We start from the raw sequence: 7,174 nt of genomic DNA, 5'->3' as shown, positions 1-7,174 counted from the left end.
TTTTAATGCTACTGTGATCTTATTTGTATAAAAAAATTTTTTTTATCAAATAATAAACATTTGAGAAACCAGGTTATTGTAAGGTTTTTATTTGTAATTTTTCCCCCTTGAAGATTTCAGTTTGTTTTCAACTGAAATGTTCACATTATAGGTCACATTGAAAGTGGGAAAAGTTCTGACATTATTCATCTTTGTCTCATTCTTTTACATCACAAAAACCTGGCATTTTAACAGTGGTGTGTAGACGTTTTATATCCACTGTTGGTTGTTTTTCTTTCTCCCTAGTTGGAGGCAGCTGTACATCGTAGCCTCCAATTGGGGATCCTAATTAAGTTCAGTTATTTTCCACATTCAGTGTGGAGTATTGTTTTCTTTTCACATTAAAGTATGGAATTCTACAACCACATCTCTGCCTGTGTCCTATCGCCACAACCGTGACAGGTACAGTCTTTCTACAGCAACCATTTATTTTTTTACTTCAAAAACGCATAACATGGGTTGATAGGATGCTTTACCATTTCACCCCGTCACACTTGATGAAGTAGAAAGGCAACATACAATTAATATTCAGTTATTCAAAAACTGGGTGATGAAAACTTGAAAGACAACTGCAACCAACTTCCATCCGGTAATGTTCAAAGTCAATGTCCGTCTTGAACGTTTGAAAACTAAAGTCCACACAGTGCTGTGAGCGGTATTTGTGACTCGCTGTATACATTTGTTCAGATAGAAATCTATATGTCCATAATAATTCAGGAACCATTTTATTTCATAGTTTGATATTTCACTGCCCTCTGCTGGCATACCATCAACAGTGCACTGTAGTTACACAGTAGTTCACAGATCACAAACCCCAAACTAGTCCCAGTATCAAGATAAAGGAAGAAACGAAGTGGTCTGTGCACATAGGGATGACTGAAGGACTTAATGGGGAGAAAACGTCTTCTAGCATGGAATGGACACCACTATTGAAGAGATCTGCCTTATACTTTATTTATTTTTTGTTTCTAATTTGTTCCTCCATTGTTCTCATCAATTACAATCATAACAACATCATAACAAAACAACACTATTACACATATCCAATCGGAAACAATTAAAAAAAACATTTACAATGGATTAAGCAAGAGATCAATACATTTAATCACGAAGTGATGCATAACCCCACAGTGGACAGGGCCTCCTCAAGCATAAGCAACATAAGTGATCACTTAGGGCCCCCGACTGCTAGGGAGCCCCTGACCAATAGGGGAGAGGGGGCCCCAAAGAACATTTTGCTTAGGGCCTCCAAAAGCCGAGAGCCAGCACTGAGTGGGAATAAAATGTCTACACACCCTTATTGAGAATGAGGCTTTGTTTATGCAAAGGCTGAAATCAAGTCAGACCCAAAACAAGCAGACATCTTTGCGCAGTAGTGCTCACAGTTATGCAGTGATCAGACCCAAAAAAAACTACAAATCTATTTTTGGAATTTGATTAAAAGACTCCAGGCGACAGGAAAACAAGTTCAAATTTAAATTGTAAACATCCGTCTCTCTATGCTGAATACCATTCAATAAAGGGACACTGCTAGCTAAGCTCAGACACATATGTAACACCTATTAATTGGAGATAAATGTCTCACTTATTTCAAAATGAAACCTAACAATCCTTCTTCAAAATGTAATTTTTGCAACAGAATGATGTTCAGCATCTGAATGACTCACTTGGTGCACGAGCAGCAACAACACACTGAAGTACCTCTCTGAAAACACTGCCATCTTTTGTACTTTCTATACCTTTATATAATTTTTGCCAGTTGCATTACTGAAGTGAATGCTTAGACAAAAGCATAAAAACCTTATCCTTTGTAACTATACTTTAAACCAAGGCACCTTTTCTGTACGAACACATTTTCTGCTTTGGACTTTGTTTGCAATTTTTCAACACGCTTTGCAAAACGCTCCAAGCTGTTTCTTACATTAGACACTTCGTTCAAGAAAAGAAATCTCTTGCAATCACTGGGAAAACCCTTTTATTTAACACACAAAACATACCTGAAATTGGCAAGACCCACCCACACACACGTAAAAACTGATGCAGTAATTGAGCACCAACTAGTCTGAGCCTAAGCACTACAATATCAACCTCCGGTAACGCTCCCATTTTCTGAGAACTTGGAGGCAGCAAGAGGTAGAGAAAGAGAGAGAGGCCAACGAGAAGGTCGAGGACAAGAACAAAAGGGGACCAGGCATTAGATGGAGAAATTTTTCAGACGACATTAGGGCCATGTGTCTGGTGCCTTTGTTTAAGCCATGGTTACAAAACCTACGTTTTGATGCTTATGTCTAAGCATTCACTTTCAGTGTGTAAGCAACCGGCAAAAACTGTAAACCAACATTTGCTACTACAACATGGAATTGCACCATTACAGTTTTTCCCAATCGATTTGACACATTTCTCCAAACTCACATAACTGCTATCAAAACAGTTAACACACTCATATTGGCGAAACAGGTCAACAATCACTGCATAATGAAGCACTGCATTTTATTCTAGCAATGCATTTATTTAAAATAAATACTAACATCAAAACTACAAGTGTGTTTTCTGTTCAGTTGTATAACAGTTCAGTTGTATAACAATGAGTTTTCGCCCTAAACATTTTTTATTATGTAGATACATACATAATAAGTGAATAAATATACAGCAATCATTAAATCAAATAACTTTATTATCCAGCCTCAATTACATCTGGCCAGAGAATTTCATCCACATCACAGCATATATTGCATCGTGGAAAAAAACACTGAATGCTGGATCCATCCTTTACATACTTGTGCCTCAGTTCCTTCACATGCCTCTTCCATCGCTTGAAGAAGACTTACTTGGTTGTAAGGGTTACGATCATAAACTTTCCACCTCCAAGAAGAGAAGAACTCCTCAGTTGGATTCAGGAAAGGAGAATATGGTGGAAGGAACACCATCCTGAAATGTGGGTGATGCTTGATGCAGCACTCTGCAGAGAGAGGCCTGAATCTATTCACTTGGTTAAGTTACTCACCGGGTTTCCCTCTGAAATGTGTGGATTATTAAAGCCACTGTGGATCTGTTTATGTTGGGCTGAGACCATGATTTATGACTTGGTCAATAAGGGTGGCTCTGATTTCATTTGAAACATGTCTGTACCCTGTACTTCTACCTCTCCTCCCTCCTCTCACACATCCTCCTCCCCTTCTTCTCTGTCCATGTCTTCTGATATTTTCTTCTCTAAGACTTTCCACTATACCATTACCCATCTCTTCTCCCTCTACACCTCCCTCTTCTCCTCATCCTACATCCTCAACTCTTGTTGCATCTTCTTGAACATCCTCAACTCTTTTTACTTCCCCTACATACTCAGCTCTTCTTGCATATTCTCGAACATCCTCAACTCTTTTTACTTCCCCTACATCCTCAGCTCTTCTTGCATCTTCTCGAACATCCTCAACTCTTTTTACTTCTACATCCTCAGCTCTTCTTGCATCTTCTCGAACATCCTCAGCTCCATCTCCTCTTCCTATATTCTCTACTCCTTTCCTGTCATCTCATTCTACCTCCTCAGCTGTTCCTCTCCCTCTGCCCAGTCCACTACCTCTCTTAAATCTCTTCCTTTTCCGCATCTCATTCTTCTTCTTCTTCCCAGTTTTTCTTGTCCCCTTTTTCTAGTTATTGTAATTAAGACAGATGTGTAAACAATTAGGACATTTGTACTTCTTGCATTGTGTGTATTATTAACTCATCAGATATCAATTTGGGGCTGATTACAAACCATTTGCAAACCATTTGCAACTGAGAATTAAAAAAATAAGAGTTTTGTTTGTGGTGTTTGGAAAATAGAAGACAAATATTTGTGATTTTTGTAAAGATCAATAAAAAGAGCTGCATTAGTTTTTTCCTGATATACTGAAGTTTTGGTTGTCTGTAGGGAAAAACTTTGAAAACATTTGAGAATTTTGTGCACAGTGTTTTGAGAAAATGATGCATGTGATTTGTAACTTATATTAAATGAAGGAAAATGTACAATCTGTTTAGGACAATTACAAAGTGTTCAGATCACTGTGTTAACTGTTTTGAGAGCAGTTACCTGAGTTTGGAGAAATTTGTCAAATCGATTGAGAAAAACTGTAACTCAGGGGAATTCAAATCCTACCCTACGAGGGCCAGAGCCTGCTGGTTTTCTGTTCTACCTCATCACTAATTGGACCCACCTGGTGTCTTAAGTCTGAATAAGTCCCTGATTAGAGGACTGCAATGAAAACATTGAGTGAAACTGGCTTCAAGGGCCAGATTTGAATACCTCTGCTGTAACTGATATTAAACAGAGCCCTCTTTCCATCTCTGGGTATGTGCCCATTAACCTACATTACAGAGAGCCCTTTTTCCATCTCTGAGTATGTGCCCCATTAACTTACATTACAGAGAGCCCTCTTTCCATCTAAGGGTATGTGCCACATTAACCTACATTACACAGAGCCCTCTTTCCATCGCTGGGTATGTGCACCATTAACCTACATTACACAGAGCCCTCTTTCCATCTCTGTGCATATGCACCATTAACCTACATTACACAGAGCCCTCTTTCCATCTCTGTGCATATGCACCATTAACCTACATTACACAGAGCCCTCTTTCCATCTCTGTGCACATGCACCATTAACCTACATTACACAGAGCCCTCTTTCCATCTCTGTGTGTGTGTGTGCACCATTAATTGATATTACACAGAGCCCTCTTTCCATCTCTATGTATGTGCACCATTAACTTAGCAGGTGTAAAAGAAATGCCTGAGTCGAGCTTCAGTAAACTGTTTTCAGACAGAAACAGAAGCTAGGTTAATAATAGTCTCGCAAGGTCATACCTCCATATCTTGACTCAGATGTTTCAGTTTTCTGGAGACCATGCATGAGCTGCGCCACAGACAGACAGTGACCGCCAGTGCACATGTCTTCTAGGTCATATGGGCAGGCTGCTTGCAGGATGCTGTGCTCTGGGAGATAGTGTCGGCTTGCTCCTTCAACCTCTGACTCATGCTTCCTGCCAACTGAGCAGAGAGCTCGATAAGACTCTGGCCGTCCCACATGAAACCCTATTCTCTGTGTAGTGCACTCTGCATGCTATGCACCCCACAGAGCCATAGTAACAAATGCTGCACTACAGGGAACAGCGGGCAATTTGGAACACACTTTATTCTGTTGTAACACTGTGTGTTGCTTTTACCATGGTTGACTGCTGCCTGCCACACACACACAAACTAACCCACACACTTCCATGGTTGCCATGGCGTCGTAAACAGACATCTCTAAATATTTTTTAAATAGCTTAGATTTTCTTTTTTTGTCAGCTCTTTTCTTTATGATAAGTGACTGTTGATGGGATATAAATGTATGTGGTTTACTTACCTATTAATTGGAAGGGCTGACTACAGCTGCTGTTGAGAGGATGATGCGTGGTGATGTAGTGGTATACTGAGGATGATGCGTGGTGATGTAGTGGTGTACTGAGGATAATGCGTGGTTATGTAGTGGTGTACTGAGGATGATGCGTGGTGATGTAGTGGTGTACTGAGGATGATGCGTGGTGATGTAGTGGTGTACTGAGGATGATGCGTGGTGATGTAGTGGTGTACTGAGGATAATGCGTGGTGATGTAGTGGTGTACTGAGGATGATGCGTGGTGATGTAGTGGTGTACTGAGGATGATGCGTGGTGATGTAGTGGTGTACTGAGGATGATGCGTGGTTATGTAGTGGTGTACTGAGGATAATGCGTGGTGATGTAGTGTTGTACTGAGGATGATGCGTGGTGATGTAGTGGTGTACTGAGGATGATGCGTGGTTATGTAGTGGTGTACTGAGGATGATGCGTGGTGATGTAGTGGTGTGCTGAGGATGATGCGTGGTGATGTAGTGGTGTGCTGAGGATGATGCGTGGTGATGTAGTGGTGTACTGAGGATGATGTGTGGTGATGTAGTGGTGTACTGAGGATGATGCATGGTGATGTAGTGGTGTGCTGAGGATGATGCGTGGTGATGTAGTGGTGTACTGAGGATGATGCGTGGTGATGTAGTGGTGTGCTGAGGATGATGCGTGGTGATGTAGTGGTGTGCTGAGGATGATGCGTGGTTATGTAGTGGTGTACTGAGGATGATGCGTGGTGATGTAGTGGTGTGCTGAGGATGATGCGTGGTGATGTAGTGGTGTGCTGAGGATGATGCGTGGTGATGTAGTGGTGTACTGAGGATGATGTGTTGTGGGTTTTGTGATGCTACACCGTCAACAGAAGCATCCATCTAGTGGCTGCTGCCTGTTAGTTATAGAGGAGTAGGACGTCAAGGCTACAAAGAGGCTGCTAATTACATCAGAGACAGAAAGACAACTACATCACAATCACCTGAAGTCAGGAAGGCCACACACACCAAGTATTATTGTAGCAGGCTGCGTCACCAGCAGATCAACTAGCATTCCTTCCTAACCCCAGTGGGTTTCCCAGAAGCCCCAGTCTAAGCCATTAAACAGACAAACTCTGCTGTCAGTGGGCTCTACCATACTGACTTCATCAACATGTATTCCTTTGTTTGTTCATCCAAATAATAGTTGTTATTTATTCATTTTCATCTCTATGCATAAACTGCAATTATTTCCCTTTATTTATACAGAGAAATCATCTGAGAATGTGCCCTGTGTCACAACATAAAAACAATTACGAGTGGAAATACAAAAGAAAATACATCTGTTTTTTCGTCCTTTTGGATCCAGTTCCTATCTTTAGAACCCATGGAGAACTCTGGTCCAAATACAAACCTTCCCAACTAGCTCCTGAAGGTGTAATAAAATCTTGACAGCTAGCTCCTGAAGGTGTAATAAAACCTTGCCTGCTAGCTCCTGAAGGTAGCAGAGTTAAGGTTTGAGCCTTAATGGTGCCACTAGCCAACAAGCGGCTGAAAAGCCCCATGGAAGATGCAAATTTGCCAGCATTGCCCGGGGAGTGGGAGGCAAAATCCGCAGGAATTTCCTGGTCTTATGGTTCTCTAGTGACTTCATGCCAAGTGATCAGAGGTTGTCAGGTGAGTGAGCGTGCCCTCACAAGCACTGATCTATGTAACTTCCAGGTTGGAAAGGCATTGTGGGAAAAAATGCAGAATGGCTTGGCATGG

This window comes from Esox lucius, chromosome 13, assembly GCF_011004845.1.
Source record: "Esox lucius isolate fEsoLuc1 chromosome 13, fEsoLuc1.pri, whole genome shotgun sequence".
In the NCBI taxonomy this organism is placed as follows: domain Eukaryota; kingdom Metazoa; phylum Chordata; class Actinopteri; order Esociformes; family Esocidae; genus Esox; species Esox lucius.
This window is presented reverse-complemented; position numbering follows the sequence as displayed.